The 19,244-nt window shown below is 35.6% G+C and overlaps 1 protein-coding gene and 1 long non-coding RNA gene across 8 annotated transcripts in view; both read left to right on the forward strand.

Annotated features, from left to right (window-relative positions):
- Positions 1-19,244, forward strand: part of LOC116769544 (syntaxin-binding protein 5) — a 105,880-nt gene that overhangs the window by 22,283 nt on the left and 64,353 nt on the right. The window lies entirely within an intron of this gene.
- The window catches only part of LOC116769548 (uncharacterized), a 50,487-nt gene that overhangs the window by 5,710 nt on the left and 25,533 nt on the right, over positions 1-19,244 (forward strand). Inside the window, exon 3 of the long non-coding RNA XR_009752868.1 lies at positions 16,079-16,129. This is a non-coding gene — a long non-coding RNA (uncharacterized LOC116769548). The remainder of the gene's footprint in view (positions 1-16,078; positions 16,130-19,244) is intronic.

A 19,244-nucleotide genomic window follows, 5' to 3' on the forward strand; every position in this document is an offset into this window, starting at 1 on the left:
ATTATCTCCTCCCGAGTCCCGCTCGTACAACAAAATCCACAACAACAGTAATTCATTCAAACCTAATTTCCATTCTCAGCTGTTTTATTTCGAGCCGCTCCAGGAGCGCGGTGTGTCTGTTCTGGAGTTAATTACATTTGCATCGTTTTCTTCTCTCGATGATAAAATACAATAACAGTCATGTTTCTTTTATCTTTATGTGATATCAAATGTTGTGTTTTTATTACGTAAAGTCTGTCTCGTTCAGTTTGTTGTAACTGGTGGTAAATAATACACTAATTCTTCTCTATTCCCTTCTCTTTCAAACTTATTTAATTTCATTAACACACTGTCCAGTACCGTTTTGTTAACGAGTGTCCAAGATCTCAAGATACCGTCACAATGACACCAATCGAGAGTTTCATAAAATATATTCATTGGTAACTCCGCCCGTTTAATAAAACGTTTTCTACATGACTTAGAGGGTCTTCAAAAGTTATTGTTAAAAATTTAAGATAATACTAATAATAGAAAATTCTAAAATGATCCAGATTAGTTGGTTATTATTATCAGTTCAACTCGCCGTGTTATTCCGGACTACTTCCTCTCATCTCCTGTCATCTCCTCGCGGGGTTCATACGAAGGAAGTTTCTAATAAGTATAATTAAGTATTCATTACACCGGAGTACAGGTTCAGGAAGACAGGAAGTATCGCGATGTGTTACGATGTATAGACATAATGCGATCCAACTTAGACTATTTAAAAAGGTTTTTTTAATACTAAGAGGGAACTCTTTAAATAATTAATAACTTTGGTATGTTTATCTGCGTATCATCATATTATGTCAGATAGAACACCGATGCTTTTTATCTGTAAAACTTTTCACGTTCGTGTTTTAGTGTTCATACAGGCGGTACGTTACGAGGACACTATAATACAGAAGCAATTCTCGTCATGTGTCCGTGTGTCGAGTGACGACAGACATGTATGTAACATGATAATGTTACTCACGCAGTTAAATAGAAAAGTTATTCGAACAGACCACATCAGAATTAAAGGGAAATGAAATGAAGATACTTAGAAGGAGGGTTGGGATTCAGCTGAGAGGCAGGTTAAGCCTACATTTCAAAATATATTTTAGTAAATGTGTTTTAAATGGCAGCCTCGGTTCAATGATCTATTTATCTTAAACGACGTCTCATCACCGCATTTCTGAGAACAGATCATTATTCAGTAGACTCGTCCGGTGGGCTGGGAGGCTGCCGGCGACTGGCGGCGGCTGGCTGGATGTTTTCTGGTCCATTGTTTTCCCATTATCCTCCCCCTTCATTAGCCTTCATCGTTTATTCATTCATGAGATGAGTATTATAAGCAACACCACTTATTGTATAGTTTCTATGGAGCGCGTCACTTCTATTGTTGAACAGCTTTGTATAACGACTTCGTTAATTACATCAGACTATACACTTTTGTATATTTATTATAATATTCATATGTATCTCAATATAATACAATCTGAACAAAGGCTAACATTAGTTACATTAATGTTTTTTTTTTTAAATTGGTAAAAATCGATACGCCTTAATTAAAGGTACTATACTGATATGAAGGAATAAACATTCAATTTACGCGGACCTGCAAAATACTTACTTCTTTTATATTTTCTTTAACAAACTCAGTTTTGAAGATAACGTGTGTCGTGTCCGTCCCGTGACCACCTCGTCCAGAAAACGTCAGAAAATTTATTAAAACCAATTAACATGACGTGTTTGAACTCACCTTAATGAAGTTCGTATTTTTGTTTCATTATTAAAGTAGTAACATTTTAATTTTGATCTAATAATAATGTTAGTTATTTTATGTTCTCGATGAATATTCGATATGATTTCTAGGTTTCTGGATCTAATTTATTTTTATTGTTAATACTGATTAATTGCTTGGTCTTTGTTTTCGTACTATATGCAATCGACGTTTACTGATTTTATATTTGTTTAAAGATAAATGTCTAAAATATGATCCCATAAAAACTTTGTGATGTTGAGATTTCAGAGAAAAAATACCGTGAACAACAGACCTCGAAGACAATGACATCACACAAGCATATAGCATACATATTGCTAAAATTGTCGCCGTCAGATACAATTTGGGCCCGAGTTCGTAGTTTTCAAAGGTAGTCGCGTAAAATAAACAACATATTGCATATTACGTCAGTTTGTGAGTAGGTTTTTATAAGCCTGTCCCAGACGTCTTATAAAACGTCTCTAACAAACGTTACGGGCGTTTATGTGGTTGTTTGAATATTATTTGATTTTTTGGTAATACCGAGAGGCGTATTGAGAGGCGGGAACTGACGGGAAGATTTGTTTAAACTTTTACAATCAATATTAAAAAAAGGAATATGAAAGAGAAGTAATTACAAGAGTGAAGTTTTAATTTGCGTTTTGAATGAAAACATTAATTTATAATAATTTAGGGAATGAACGAGGCCGTTATTGAGATTAAATGTTCGGAACAAGTTCAAACAAATCATTTGACAAATTGAACGCCAATCACAAAGAAATGTTTTCTTTACTGAGGCTTAGTGTGCCCACCGGCGCTGTTTCAAATTTGGATATTTGATATCGAGTTCAATCGACTTCTACAATAAACTTGTTACTGCTATTTCGCCCGTCGGTGTCAGTTTCAAAGGCTTGCACACGTAGTATATCCACATCGAGATGAGGAAGGCTGTGGGATCCGATTATGATATGTTATTTAGATTGTTTTGCTTTAACCGGTTTTAAATTTTGAAACGAAGAGTTTCATAACTATCTTTTAAATAACAATTATTACCATGACCCAATAATTTATTTATTATTGTTAAAAAAAAAATCGAATTTTTGTACCTTTTTTTATTCTTTGCCAAATAAAAGCTTAAATCAACACAAACAATAATAATATTTTACTCGCCTTATGTTCGTTTTTCACCTATTCATCACCTCGCTGGACAAAAATCCGTTGACAGATCTCATCTTTCAATAATGTTTGCGGACTTCTTTACTGGTCTATGGTCCAGAGCATGTTATATATGTACAGATACTTTTATAAACGATTTTATCTGATCTAGAATGTACGAAATCAAAGACAAAAGATAATGAAGTGTCAGTTCATTAGAAGCGAAACGATTAAGACGGCGAAGAGCTCTCGTCTGTTAACAAAGAAAATATAGATTGGTTTATAATAATAATGTCTAAGATATTGAGATGAATTAAATGAACCAACAGTCAGCTTTGAACGGAAATGTCATATCAAGCTACAGTATGTACTTACTTGTAGTCGTTTCAAACATTTTTATATTCACCCATCCATCGCATGGCGCGTTATGTCTAGTAGTAGAAGGGGAGGAAAGTGAACGGCTTTTATAATTTCTGAAAATTAAATACAATCATATCGCATAAACGTTACGATTAAAGTAAAATGGTTTCTTAAAATGTTTCCCTCAATATGATATGAATTTGCAGACGCCACGGGTTTTGATACCAGACGAGAGCAGCTTAACCTTCGACCGCTGTCTAATATGAGGAATATTTGTGATTATAATCTGTATATCACAAACACAACATGCTCGCTGAATGTCATGTCATCATCCAGGCGCCGCCTGTAATACTCCATACCCCTCATTCCTCCTGGTGTACACTGAGAGCCAGTCGTGATATAGAGCCTCAGAATATTCCAGTACACTCATTAATATATCATTTTTATTTTCTTTCTAATTCTTACGTCATTTTTGTCCATTTAATATTGATTTTTTATATTATATTCCATGTTTTTATTGTAATACTTATTCTGTCATTACATGTTTATGGTGTGTCTAGTCGGTTAATGTTATTTCTATTGAATAAGTTTTGATATTTGATATATATTTTATTGTAAGGTATTGTCGTTTTTTTTAAATCTTAACATCCAGTGAGAGATATCATGTATTTTGCATTAAATTTATATAAAAGTCAAGCAGGTCCCGAACCGATTATAATAACGAATATGTTTACAATCCGACGACTTGTTTACAAATTGATGGAAACAATTTGAAATGTTGTCTCTTTCCCTTCTCTGCCTTCCTCCCCCCCCCCCCGCTACAACGGTCGACTCACTGTTAACTTTTAATTAGACAGCGTTCGTTATCAACTAAGTATGACTTGTTGTAGACCACGAATGTGATATCTGCAGCGTAAACGTGTCTATGTAAAGAACGTCTTATAAGACCTCCCGAGAGGATTTCTTCTCAGACTACACCGAAGTGGTACCACCAGGTTTATTATTTACACCTAAATATTCAGAACTTTCACGGTATACGACTTATAAAGGGTAAAGTAATTTTGTTTACGTTTCAATTAAAACAATCCGAAAATTATCAAGACGAGACGATGTTAACAATAAAATTTCAAGATAGTCAGATGTCTAACATAGGGACAGGTGCGGCTCATGTTAGTAGGAGGTTTGATACAAGTTGGCAAGTTGATATGATCTTAAACAGGAAACACACGGAGTGACTTACTTTACTGAAACTTCGCCATGATGCTCGATTTGCTTACTGCTATCTGTACATCATTAATAAGGCTGCCCTTACCCTGACGTCATTTGTATTTAATTAAGTTTATTACATAAGACTACTGTTAGATAGTTTTATTTTAATGCGAAGATAATCTCGATACACGCGTTTATTTAACAATCAAACAGTTTTCCTAGTGTTTTGATGTCACGACGCGGTCAAAAGCCACAGTTACATTAATGTCATTTTAAACAGGTTAATCAATCAGTGAGAGACCATGTGTCGAAGGTCGCCTGGCACCGTGACCCTCTGCCCCCGTTCTTATGGTGGTCGAGCGGTGCGTGTTTAGGGTGACCCTCGTTTCTTTACCTCGATAGCACTACGGCGGGGCTCAGATTTAGAAACAGTGGTTCATTGTGATTTAAAGGACTTTGTATAATTATGCGGTGACACGTTAGCCGCGGGCTCTCATTTGAATGACATCAAGACGCCGACTATTGACGCAAAACATAGACAGAAATATTTCCCGATGAGATCTAATATTGTGTCCTTATTTCTTATATATATTAAGAAACTATTAAATATATTCAACACTGTTAATGAAAGACTAAATGAATATGAACGAATCATTAAGTTCAATGAACTTAATGATTTCAGAAATTTATTTATTTATTTAAATAGGAAGCCAACGTTGTATACAATTTTAGATCTTAGTCTTAATTAATACTAAATAATATAATTTGTTAAATGTATTAATTGTACACCCCACTTATAGGCTAACTCGACATTCGCATGTACATGATATGTAATAAAATAACATTCTTTGCCTGTTCACTCTCAAACAAATAATAATAATAATAATAATCTTAAACAATAGCAAATGTAAAACATTTAAAAATAATAACTGATAAAAAATGAGGTACAAATAAAGTAAAACAATTACAAGCACTGACTTAAGGAAAAAGTAACGAAAACCAAAAAAAGACAAAGTGTGATTACAAATCATAATCAAAACGCAATAATAATACTGGGCTGATAATAGAGTAGTAATAAAAAATTATGATAATACTAAGCCCAAAAAACAAAACATTCAAAGTAATATAAACACATATAGCAGTATTAGTTTTGTGTTAATTGGTTCCTTGTTTCGTTCTGCTCGTGAACTATATAGAGTTTTTATACTAAGTTTACAATTAAAATAAACATTCTTATAATCTTCCACACCATTTGGACTGAAATGTTCGACTGTTGACTGATTTGCTTCTTCTGGAGTAAAAGTCTTCTGGAGTAGCTTTGTCCTGTAACTTCGGCCTGGCCGTTAGTTTGGCTTTGTAACGATGTAAGAAACGTTAAGGTTCAACGGACCGTGTTACGTTACTGCAGCTGTATGTGACTAGACTTTGACTACTACTTTAAAATATTCTTAAGTTGTTGAGTTGGGAAATTGATCCCAATTTGAAAATCGTGAGTTAAAATCGTCACAATGGTCTCCGTAGAGGTACACTACAATCGATTTAGATTTTCTTTTAAGCAACTTGATATTTCTTTGTTATTTATTGAAGTGTTTTATGGCGTTTCACAAATTTTTAGATTTTTGTCATTTCAATGACATTCTTCTGAGAAAAACGTAAAAATGAAATCGGTCATAAGCTTGGTCGGTTTCGAAGACACAGTCTATAATAATATAACACAATGTTAACAAAAAAAAGCGATATGTCACATAATGAGATCTAAGATTTTCGCGAGTATTCATTTAAATGAAACTAGTATTTTTCGGATGAACTACGCGTCTACGATATGTCACAGTCAAGGGATATACATATTATAATAACAACGATTTGTAGCTATTTGAAAACAAATCGTTCTTCGATATTCAACACCCTGGGGATGAAACCACAACTCAGAACCTTCCACACTCAGCGTATATCACAAGACTCAACGACCACCGCGGGCCTGAGGGGTTTAAGTGGCCCAGGGGGGGAGGGAGGTCGCTGGACCCTCGTTTACAATGAATTATCGTAGGCTCTGTCGTTTCCCTTTGACCTGTCGGTAACGATGCGACGATCTATTTGTCAGATGGGTACGAAATATACCGGATTAATGATCCGCTTTTCCAGAAGCTTCTGCTAATTTTATTTTCAATATATGTAGTAGCGGTGCTGAGCTGTCATCGCTGCGACGATACTTTATCATTGTCATAACAAGAACAAATAATAATGTGTATATTAAGGTTTATACTTGGCACGAATCTGACAAACCCTAGGACTACAATACAATGTTTCGACGTGTATGTTGTTTGTTACGCGAACATGAGACGTCCTCGAATGTATTATTGAATCCTTGGCGGGAAACAGATATAAGATGAGCGACCAACAGGAGAATACGAACACTGAAGGTGATCGAAACGTTAACGATATGAATATGCAATCAGAGTTAAAGATTTGAATTTGTACGACGTATGAAGTTTAATTTAAAGAGATGGGTTTGTTCTCGTGAGTATATGAAGTGAGTTGTTGGTAACCTAAAATATTGCATACATTGTGGAGCCAGCGTGTCTTTTGTTCTGAGGCTCGAGGGCGGCCGCTCTCGACAATAAACAATCGGGTTTTTAAGCAGTTTTTAAATGCCAAGTTTTGTTCGCGTTTGAGCTTTTATGCAAATTGAGATGTACAAGTACTTAGATGAATCTGCCGCCGGATAAAGGTAATTTGAAATACGTTTCACATCTACTGAGTGAACCTTTGAGTTTTTACGTGGCACGGAGTTACAAGTCTCAGTCCGGCCGCGATACTTCAAAGGGGATCCTGATCATTATAATGAATAACTGTATTATTCCTATTGTTATTTTATTGATAGTAGCAAAACGACAACTACGGGAACGAAGATGGGTCTTCGAGAAGGCGGGTGTGATTCCCGCTCGTGTCCAAGTGTCTCATTGTATAGTTTATATCAGGTTCCATGCCGACTGTCTGTGAAGAGTAAAACAAACCATTAAATTGTAATGTATCTCCATTCCCTGTACGGATGTTCTAATAAACAGTTTTCAAAACGTTTCAAATATTTTTCTCTCTCTAAAACGTCGAAGTAATTTAGTTTCCGCCTCTGCTTCTATTTCATATTTTTCGTCAACCTTTCTAATTTCGTTAGTTCGTTTGTTTGTCTGCTCGCATTCATTTGACACTATTGACAACTTCAACATCAATATTTCAAATAAAATTTTAGACAGAAATTGTTCTTGATTTTTGGTAACTGGAGACCTCTTATATAGAAAAAATATATTTTGTATTTTCAAGATTTTGAACGTATTTAATTAAAATGTATCGTTGTAATATTACACTGTAACCCGTAAATTAATTCAGAAACATATTTCTTATTGAATTTCTTTATAAAGTGAATTTTAAATAAATCTTTTATATTCCGCCCTCGTTTTTAAAATATAAGACGCGAGCTACAAAATGTTTTTCATCAAAATGTACCCGAAGATGTTTTCCGAACAAAGCATTCGACGAAATAAATTTCGTTTGATAATAATTATAATTAAACATTTGATTAAAATAGAGCCTTTTGATGAAAACGACTCGAGGCGGAGAGTGTGAGGAACTGCAAAACTTAATTTAACGGAACATTAATTTCGTTAAATTATGATTTGAAACACGTTAGTTTATAATGAACTTGAACAACTGAACACCTAATACATCCGTGATTGATTACGAAGGAAACGGGAACAGAGCTCTCCGGGATCCGCGCGGAACTCATGGTGGATACTAAACAATACTCGACATCATTGAATTATCGTTGCGGAACCTTTATATTAATATACTAGATTCGTTCGGATGACCGCTGTCAGTAGCTCGTTAATTCCTTTGAAGACATGTCCTGAGTGACTGCAATCGGTTTCTGGCGAGCTCGTGACCAGTGCCAGTATCAATACGGTCCAAAAGTTCCTGTTGACACTGGCATCGAGTTTGCTTGAGGCCACATCGGACTCGTTATAACATGTTCGGACGCCTCTTAAATACTTTGATGGCTAGTTTTAATGAAGGCTCAACCGAACTCACCTCCTACCTATTGAACGACCAAGCGCTTCAGTCTCACTAACTTTTATATACATATGTATTATCATCATCGCCGAAAAGCGATTTTAAAATGTATAATTCAGAAAATGTTTTGTGGGTCGTCAAAGTGAAATGTGATGTAAGCGTTTATTCCGTTCTATATGTAAATGTTGAGCGGACCCTTTGACCCGCGAAGCCTCACTCTGCACGGTTCACTAATGCATGAACTATTCAAAATATAAACTCATCGTGTGTGCTGACATTTATGTATGTATGTCTTTAGTGTGCGAGGACCGCTGGCGCTGTGTTCCTCTGCGGTATAGTCTTTTGAATTTAAAAATATATGTTAACTGAGAGAGGAATTAAAATATTCCTCATATGGAATACGGTAGCTGATTATTTTAAGTTTTAATAAAATCTAAGATTAAATAAAAATTTTAATATTAATTATTTTATTTGATATTCATTAATTTTGACGAGTCGTTGGACACAATTATATATTTCCGTGTCAACGAAAACAAAATAGAACTCAAGTGAAGGAACTCGTAATAAATGTTCTGGTTTAATTCACGTGACCATTAAATATATTTCGTTGATAAAAAAAGGTGCGAAATTTCTCAACGTTATGTGACACAAGACGTGCAAGTGAGACAGAATCTCTTAACTGTCTGCGAACATGGTTACGCTTTAACTAGCTACCATATACAATGCTCTACAGCACTGAGGGGGAACGTGAAGTCTCAATAAAATGAATATGTTATAAAGGAGCTCTGTCGGCTGTGGTCGTTTCTATATTATGTAAATATGAATGAAATGAAAATGAAATTAAAAGATAACATGAAGAAAGAAGTCGACAAAAAGTAATATACAGGAAACGTCTCGCGACGTATTTAAGGAACTTACAAAACTGACAAATGAATGCAAATGAATATGGTGCATGTCAAGAAAACTTTCCGAATATTTGAAGTCGTTACGCGAGCTCCGCGACCTTATGAGACTTTGTCAAATTGGAAAATTTATAAAACTTAACATTTTCCTGAAAAATAGGAATTTTTAGTGAAATGTTCTCTTTAGTTCCACCTCGATTGGAAAAATTCACTAATCCATCAGATCGTTATTAAAATTACTGGGTTAGTATTGGTTGCTTGACTGATGGCAGGGATGATCAAATGGAGCTGGTGGGACACAGACCACGTGGCGTGATATTAACATTTATCTTGAAGTAGTGGTGAACTGCCGCTATTACTACCATTATACTGTTCTTAATTATTGTTATATATTGGGTTTGCAGTGAACCGAAAATTTAATGTTTGAATATTCTGTTCCCTTCTACCTTTCAAAAATCCTTAAATGTCGCAAACATGAACTGCGCTTTTCACTACTCTGTGACCCTTCTACTCTTTAATGAACGCTCGGATCGTCATAGTTTTTAAATGCACACATTTTAACCTTCATCTGACTACTTCAGTGTCTCTGGTGAGCTTTCCTAGACGTCTTATGATAAAATCTAATTTTTAATGAGTATCCTCGACAGTATATCCTACATTATACTTCTCCTTCTCGCTAGAGCAAACAGTATAATCCATTATTGGCGGGATCCTGGTTATAATAACATTGGATATTATTGTGCCGTTTTACAAGTTTGTAAGAAGTAAGGCTTGGGGCGGGTCGAATGTCTTATTCAAATGAAATGTTCGGAGACGTTTTGGTAATTTTGTTTAATTTCACGAGGGTCGTACATCGCGCGCGGAGTTGAAACATCTGTACGTTGTCATTTAAACCTTATTTAGGATTCAGAGCAGACCGGCTCGTCTCGCGGAACTTGAAACGTTTATTACAAAAGTCTAGATTTCATTTAAACATTTACATTTAAAAATCTTCCGAAGAATAATAATAAAAAAAACTTTATGAAGCACTCAGTCGAGGATTTCTATACATTAGGGACATTTGAAGAATACGATTGCTATGTATTAATATCTATAAAATATATTATCGAATGATTCCAATATTTCCAATCGCAGAGTGATTTAGAAGATAAATGTTATAAGAAAGTTTTGTGATCGGTACGTGGTTGTGTTCGAGCGAGGTCGGTCCCGAGGGGGGACTACACGCTCCAGCAAAGCGTCACGCAATAAAATCATCCAATTGTTATTCAGAGACAGTGGCCACATTAATCCCACGTCTGATTTAATAATGCTGGATACGGCAGGTCAGCTGGAGGCGTCCTATCAGCGTTTACGTCTATTTCTATTTTTATTCCAGCTCGTACAGTTTTTTTCCTTTTGAATACCAATGAGCGAAGGTTCGATTGAATTTTATGTGAGGTCGTGCTCCCTTCAATGTTTGTATGTTCCAGTCGTTTCTCATCAAAGTTTCCTGATCGTTATCTTTGAATTAGGACAAACAGCGTAAGTTTCTGTGGTGAATTACAGGCATTGTCTTTTGCATGACTGCTATCGGTTTCCGGTTTCCCTTGTTTAATAAATTTATTTGCGATAAACAACTTGGTAATATTTGAAGATATTCTTTGTATTTCTTTGTACGAGTTGTGATCAAAACTCTTTTCATGACCTTAAAAGGGTGATCATCGTCTGACGTAATATACACGCGTACTTTTTAATGTGCTAAAAGCCAATCCTTTTAAAAGTAGCGCCGTCCTACAAACTTAAAATATGTATTTTAAATGGTTTTTACTAAGCGCCCGCGGTCTTGATGTGGATTGTTGCTAATGTCTAAAAAAATCGTATAGCGTCCACCGCTGCACTCACATAATGAAACAGTTTTATCATGATGAGTTTTTAAAATTTTTTTTTGCTCCCTGCTTTAAAAGAAGACGACTTATTGTAAATGTTATATCGTTACTCCGTGCCGAGTTTTTTTAATAATATACTCGTATCGCTGTCATGTGCCTTAACGTTAATATATATAATAGTATCGTAACGTGGGTACGTCTATGTCGAGCAAGTTAATTTTAGTTTTATCGTACCTTTACACCGTATACACATAGTTCGCTCCACTACTAGTCAATGTTAACATTTGTGCCTATCTATCTATTGTTTGTATCCACAATAGAGCTTTAGCATGTTCGGTCTCCCACATCTCGCAATATAGAGATCACAACACGATGGAACATTCAATCCATCATTCTCTATCCTATGACGCTGCGGAATTATTTTGCACGGATGACAGTCGATGCAATGTTTTACAAAATGTCGTTTCACATTTATTGCTCTTTGTTTTGGGATTGTATGTCACGCTCTTATTCCGTTTTTGTTACCTGTACGGAACTCTTATATTTTGAAGAATCATTTCTACTTCATATTGGAACGTATTTTTTCTGTTCTCGATTTGCAGTTTTCTACTCTATATAACTATCTTTTCTCATTAACTTCCTGAATCATATTTTCGAGATGTAACAAGTTGTTACTGGCAAGTAGTTGGATGTTTATGACACGCTCGAGTATCACCTGATGTTTATAATTTGTAAATATTTAAAAACTATGATTCAACAGTTTTATACATTTTTGTTTACATACTATAGAGACCAAACAAATGTTATCTGTTGCTTGATGTGACTTACGTTTTACTATTCAAAAGAAACTCGGAAGGCATTGTTCCATTCGATTAAATGCTGAGATGGAAGTCTTCGCACGGTTGCTCACCGCTCACCGCTCAGCTCACCTCACTTCACCTCGCCTCCACCTCATCCCAGCTCACCAGCTGGTGTCATCCAAATCTCACAAGTCCATTTGAATAATTCATTCTCAATATCATTTTATTCCTTCACTTTCCTTTTCTTTACAGTGTTATATTTATGTTCTGTACAAAAATTATTCTTTCGGTTTTTTACGAGAAAACTTGAAATTATATTCCAAGGATGTTAAAAGTTTTTCTTTGCGTTTAGTGTTCATAAAATAGATAACATTTATTGAGGGCGGTCATGAAATAGCTTTTCACTGGTCACTTGGTTAGGAAAGGGATCTTTATATTTAAATGACACCAATAATAAATGTCACAATCATCGAACCATCTGCCCTATGTACCTATCGATATTTAATATACTCGTTTGTAGAAAGAAAATTTTATATGATTCCAAGATTGTGTAGGTCCAAGAAAACTTTCGTGTTTCGTTCAAAGTCAAATCGTGTGATTAACCAAAGATACCAGTTATTTGGGAACGCTCACTGAAACTATAAAATGATATTAAATTAAATAAGCACGATGATCGCTTCTTTGACTCGACGCCAAAGCATATCCAACATCCGGTTTCTTTACAGCATTTAGTTATTTTCCTGATTTTATAGAATTATCTAAGGCTTGTCACTTGAAATGTCAATCATGTGTTACATATTATACTATTAGTTTCCTTTTAAGCTATTCAATCCTCATAGGATATTCTTTCCATGACTTATCTTATTGATTTCAAGTGTAGTGCTCTGTTGAAGTTTTTTATGTCACATAATCTCCTCGCAAGTTTCCAAACTTAACAGTTGTCACAAGTCAGCGAAGACGTCGACCGGAAGCACTGTCCGATGCGAAGATAAAACGCTACCAACAGAATGAATGCCAACTGACTTCATCAGAATGCTCTCAATGCTTTGTGTCGTCGACTTCATTGTCTCACACCTGAGTTTCTATGTTACATGCGTCTCATGGATCCAATCAAATAAGACACTGTCGTCACGTTCAACTATACTCGCGAGGAACAGAGAAGTCGGAAGGCGTTTAACATAATTTAGTTTTCCTTAACAATAATAACGGTTGAGTACATTTTCTTTGTATACGCCGATATAGACAGACACTGTAATCTTCATTCAATGCGAGAAAGAAACGATAGTGAGAATGCATCAAGAATCTTAAAAAAGCAATTTGAGACCATTAAACGCTGTAGGAAAGCCTTTTAACGTTACCAAGTAATCATGGGGTGCGAGGATCAGGTACCGGAGGTCGGGCCTCTGGCAGGGGGAGGGGAAGAGGAGGAGCGGCGGCTTCTTATTTTAGGAGCCTAGCCTACTATTGTTCTCTATGGACGATATTATATTAAGAAGCAAATCTTGCAACACCTATGTAGGCATAAAGGTAAAATGATATTTTCTTTTTTTATAAATTGTAAATTTATTTCTAATTTGTCCAGTAACAGAGGAATAATTTGTTACAATGTCAAATCTGTGCTCTCCGTCTCGGGCGTGCGGTTACAATCACGCTCAAATTCGATATGAAATATGGCGACAGGAGGGCTCGGCTCGCGGCGGTCGCACATCACAGAAGCCACGCGGCTTTGGTCCGAGATTATTTGGGATTTTCTCTATTACATGTGAAAAGATTCACTTCATTCCAGTCAAGTGATATTATTCAACGTGTTCATTTTGCAACTTTTCCCTGGCTTTCATCAGCTCGTCTCTTTAATCATGTACCCCTTGTGTCCTTTATCTAACATCTTGTTGTACGTCACACGTGTGAGTTGTTCTGTTGTCATCGCACAAACGAGGTATAAAGTCTGATTTGATTCCTTCACTCCGTCAAAGTCACTTTTCTCTTGATCTTACATTTTTTTCAAGCTAAATTCTTTTCTACCTGTATTTCGCATTGCGGCGTTTCCTTACAATTTGGACATCCTCTGATTTTATCTCGCGTTCTGGTAATTTCGGTCTGCGTTTGAAATTGTGTGGAAAATTGTGATTATTTATAGTAACTCAGGTTTTTTCGGATATAACATTTATTTTTTCCTCGTAATATGACGTCGCTTTCGGAACTAAAATATAATAGGTTGGTAAAATCTCGACTTTCCGTGTTCTGTTTAATGTAAGTAATTATAATGATGAATGTTTGTTTGTCATAAGATTCAAATACAGCTTTTTCATAATGAGATCTAAGACTTTCGAGAGTTTTATTCATTTAAATGAAACTAATATTTTTCGGATATACTACGCGTGCTTTATTTTTTGTTAAAACTACATACTCCCGACGGATTTTTATTTCATTCAATATTTTCTCAAAACTAGAAAATATGAATAGTACATGACTCTCTCTTTTATGTAGCAATAGTTGTATCTCAGTTGTTCACATAACCGTCGCACGTGTATCCATCTCGTGTAGCGTCGGCGGGGTTGTACCAATACACTAGTCGTACGCAGGTTGTAGCAAATTGTCTCGGACCAGCCGACACAATTTCATCAGCTAACAGACTATGCCTTTGTTGCACGGCCCTCGACCTTATCCGACCCTCTCGCTAAATTATAACGAAAATTATTGAATACGTGTGTAGGTATAGTGTAGTTACAGTAAGAGAAGACATCATAAGATGAAGTTCCCGTTTGGTTTTCACATGGAAAGTTAACAAACTCTTGAATATCTCGCCTTGAAACTGTTTTATTAAATTAACTATTTACATGTGTTCCAACCAGTCTCAAATTATTCATGACCAAGTAAGTTTCGCAAGTTATCAACTCGTGTTCTGTAAAACAAATAGCGCGTTGCAGTCATGGATTAATTGAAGCTTTTACCATCCTCCTCGCCCACTGGCTACACTCCCCATCTCCTCTCTCCCACCCCCATCCCCTCACCCCCAATCCCAACCCCTCACCCTCTACTACAGCAGCGCTCATTTGTCCGTCACGGGCTTTAACCGATCTTGTCTAATTACACTGTAAACGAATGTTTTAAGGCCAATTACATTTGAATATTTTTATTTTTTATTTTGACACCAAATATGAAAATTAGAAAATATATTTCTATTACCCAAAATAAAACGAACACAATCCATCTGCGAAGATTCCTCCCCCTTCAGCCACGCATGTAAAACATTTTTACACACGGTTATCTTGTCCCTCTCACAACCTACTTAAACTAAACTTTAAATAGCATGTATGTGATGGAACGAAAATTATATCCTCATCTTCGATTATAATAGATAAAACCAGTGAGCGTCTTCACAACAGTGCTCCAACATCCCTGTGGTAGTCGTGACAGCGGCGTCTCCCCTTCATCATTATTACAGACGTGTTAACATTTATCGACATCCCTTTTTCTGCTGAGTCGTGAGTGTATGAGCAGGCCTCATTGTGTCCCGGTCCCCACTCCCTGACAGCTCTGTACGCGTACACGAAATCTGTCTCACCGGAACATGTCATATGTTCAATTCTGTTTATATTTTTTACTAAGTGACAATATTACATCTCAGTTCAGTGACAATATTACATCTCAGTTCAGTGCAAAATGATTCATACATGAGTTGTGAAATTGTGTCACTCAGTTATATTGAGTTACAGTTATTAGAGTTATTTAACTATTATTATAAAACGTTGGACAGATAAGTTCAACATTGAATATGATTTGATTAGATTGAGACGACTGCAACGTTTACATTGTAATAACCACCTCCTTATTGTGACTGTTTAGATTCCGTTGAAGCTTTTTTCTGATTAAATCAAATATACTTCCTATGTTTTTAAAAATTGTCCATGAAATACTTCAATCTGATGTGAATTTATTACAATCTATTTTCTATTTTTTCAGGTAATACAAAGACCCCAGTCCGCAAATGTGGTGCTGTCATACAGTAAGCGGGTAAAGTTCTCTGTAAGAACTGAACATTGCACGTCTATGAACTTAGGCTTTAGGCTTGTTGTCATAGGGTTCTCTTTGTATTGCTTATTTAAAAGCTAGCTACTTTCGCTAACCGACTAATATTTTAAATCTTTGGTAAACAATCAACAAATATTAATATTACTTCAAAGTCTTTTCCAAACTTTATTTGACGAAGTGAAGATAAATGTTCGTTTATTCTTTAAAGCTACTTTAGGAATATGTTTATGAAGTTTTTGATTGATGCAACTCTATATGCTCACGAATCTTCTCTACTTAAGTTAAAACACTTAACTGGCTGCATATTAACTAAAAAATTAAACCGCATATTTAGTAAGAGAGCATCGCGTCGGTATCGTTGTGCATTTAGCAACTGAATATTCATGGTTTTCTCCGAAAAGAGCACACTCGACACCAGAGCACAGAACACGCGACACATGACACAGAGGGCACACAAAAGATTATCACAACACACACACACACACTTGTACAGGTACAACACTGACATAAATATTCATGAGCACTTTTTGAAGTCGACATTAGTTCGCTCGCTCATATTATAAATTCGGACTGAGAGAAATTACTAATGCTCTTGAAACAGCAAATTTTAATTATATGTATCACCTTTAAATATCTCAGTAGTTGTAGTAGCGCCGGTGGTGTTCAGTGAGACATGTATAAAATATAGTACAGAGAAGAGATTTCATTCATCAGGGACGGGGTAGTTTCGTTACGGGGTTAGTCGACGCCGGTTGATGATGTTAAGACATTCATTTGATTCCGGTGAAAAGGTAACAAACTTCGAATATTATAAACAAATTAATACATTTGTTATTCCATAAGTAGTGTGAAAGAAACTGAATTACAAAATAACCGTTAACGACGTGTCTTAGAAATGATGTCAATATGTAACTCTTCTGAATAGTTAAATAACACGTGATCTTGAACTTTACTCACAGTATTTTGTTTTTGACGCGTTGCTTCATGAGTTCGTTAAACTGTTGTATTGTATATTGTTGCTGGGAAATTGAATTCCCTTAATGAGAAATCGAAATCACAAGAGACAAATAATAGCATTGTATAGAATAATTACTAACAAGATTAATAATGGCCTTATAAATAGCCATAGGCTAACTTAAGATTCCTTTGTATAAAAATCTATTACAAGTCCATGATATAATCGGACCTATTTGGTTCGTTAGTTCGCTTTTAGTAAAATACTTAATGACAACAAATTAAATTATTGCAAAAAAACTTAACTTGCATACAAACACATGGACGGTTGGCGACTTTAGAATAAAATAATAGTGCCGACTTCTGCATAGAAATAATAACATGTACGTCTGTATATATCTGTCTATTGTGTGTAACTCGTACACACAGGCACTCAACATCCGCTGATTAAAATAAAATAAAACCAAACACTAGGGGGACACACAGACATACGTATTTATTGTTTCTTTATATTGTCTTCTAGTATTGTTCCTTATTAAAGACCTCTTGCTTTGTGCACTCTTTTCTTTTCTTGAAAGCATTCAGAATATTTTAAGTAGTATACATTTATAAACTGGCTGCATGTATAGATATGCCTTTATCTACATCGATCCATTTGAATAGATTTATTTTGTAAAAAAAATCGCGGCCCATGGATATTGAGACAGTCTAGATATATAAACCAAATAGCTAATTGTGTAACACGTGTCAGTGGAACAAAGAAAAGAGCGATGGACACACGAGGACGAGGAGGCAGTTTACTGGGAGAGAGAGAGATGGGGGCAGATGCAGTAGGTGGTGATAGCTATAGATAGATAGATGGAGAAGGTGGTAATAGCCGTTACGATCGCGAGAGTTGCGAACTAATGAGTTGTTCTTCTTATTGTCGTATAAAACGGTACAGTTCACGCAGTAGTTAAGAGACTATTGTCCTATTGTAAGTTTTTATAAGATTGTTTCCGCGTTCATAACGAGGTCATCGAACTCTGCTCCCTGGCTCTGGATCTAGTTTCTTTGTTTTCTGGCGTTCTGTTTCAACCTTATCTCTGGAGTTCAGAGATCTCGAAGGAAATCGCAACTTAGCAAAAAGTGTATGAAGCGAGCATTTACGACGTCGTAGCTTTTATTGCTTTTTTCTATTTAACTTTCTTTTTTTTTAGTTTGTTTTTTATTTTAAATAAGATAAACTATGTCATATAAAATACTTTGCTTCGTCCAGCACCAGAAGTTTAACGTTAATAAAAAAATTGCAATCAATGTGAGACACAACTAACTAAGGTTTAAAAGTAATCAGATGAAGTGAAAAAGTTAAACTAATTTGTAATCAAGTCAGTTATAAACTAACAGAAACCGATCGTTTTTGCTTTTAATTATTTTTATGGTTCACCAGCGACCTGAGGTATCATAGAGATTAGTTTGGTAAAATTTCTATTTGCAAACTTAGCGGAAAAGTGAGCCTCCGTCACCCTCGGCAGAGATCTCGCTACAACTTTAATTACTCATCGATATCACTCGAATGTTAATCCAACATTCTACATGACACTACATGACATTCTACATGACACTAATATGTAAGTGGGAGTGGAAAAAATAGAAAGAAGAAGAAGGGTCCTCAACATATAGACAAAGAGTGAGTGAAGTACTTCGAACCGGTCGTCATGAGGAAAGTTAGCATCTGAGACCTCCAATGAACGGACGTTACATACAGATTAAAGACGGTTTAAAATACTTTATGAATGGTTGGCTGCTTCTACTTTTTATTATATGATCGTATTTATGTACTCTAGTTAAATATTTGTATTTGATGATAAGTTGAGTGAAATATGTAACAACTCCGAAGCAATAACATTAACAAATTAAATGAACTGTTTATAACTGCTCTCAAATAAAACTCATAGGATACTACCAATCAATATATAAATACTAAGAGCATGTTGAAAATAATGTGTTCACTACTGAACAGTCGAATGGTGTGAAGTGTTCCTCGTGGGTGGTCGGTGACGTTCAGTATGTGTTATGTGTACTATATGATACACGATCTCAGAGAGATATACCCCACAAGGAGCCTCGGAGCTCGGCAATAAAATGTCACCGTAGACAAACG

The sequence above is a fragment of the Danaus plexippus genome, chromosome 14, assembly GCF_018135715.1.
Source record: "Danaus plexippus chromosome 14, MEX_DaPlex, whole genome shotgun sequence".
Taxonomy (NCBI): Eukaryota; Metazoa; Arthropoda; class Insecta; order Lepidoptera; family Nymphalidae; genus Danaus; species Danaus plexippus.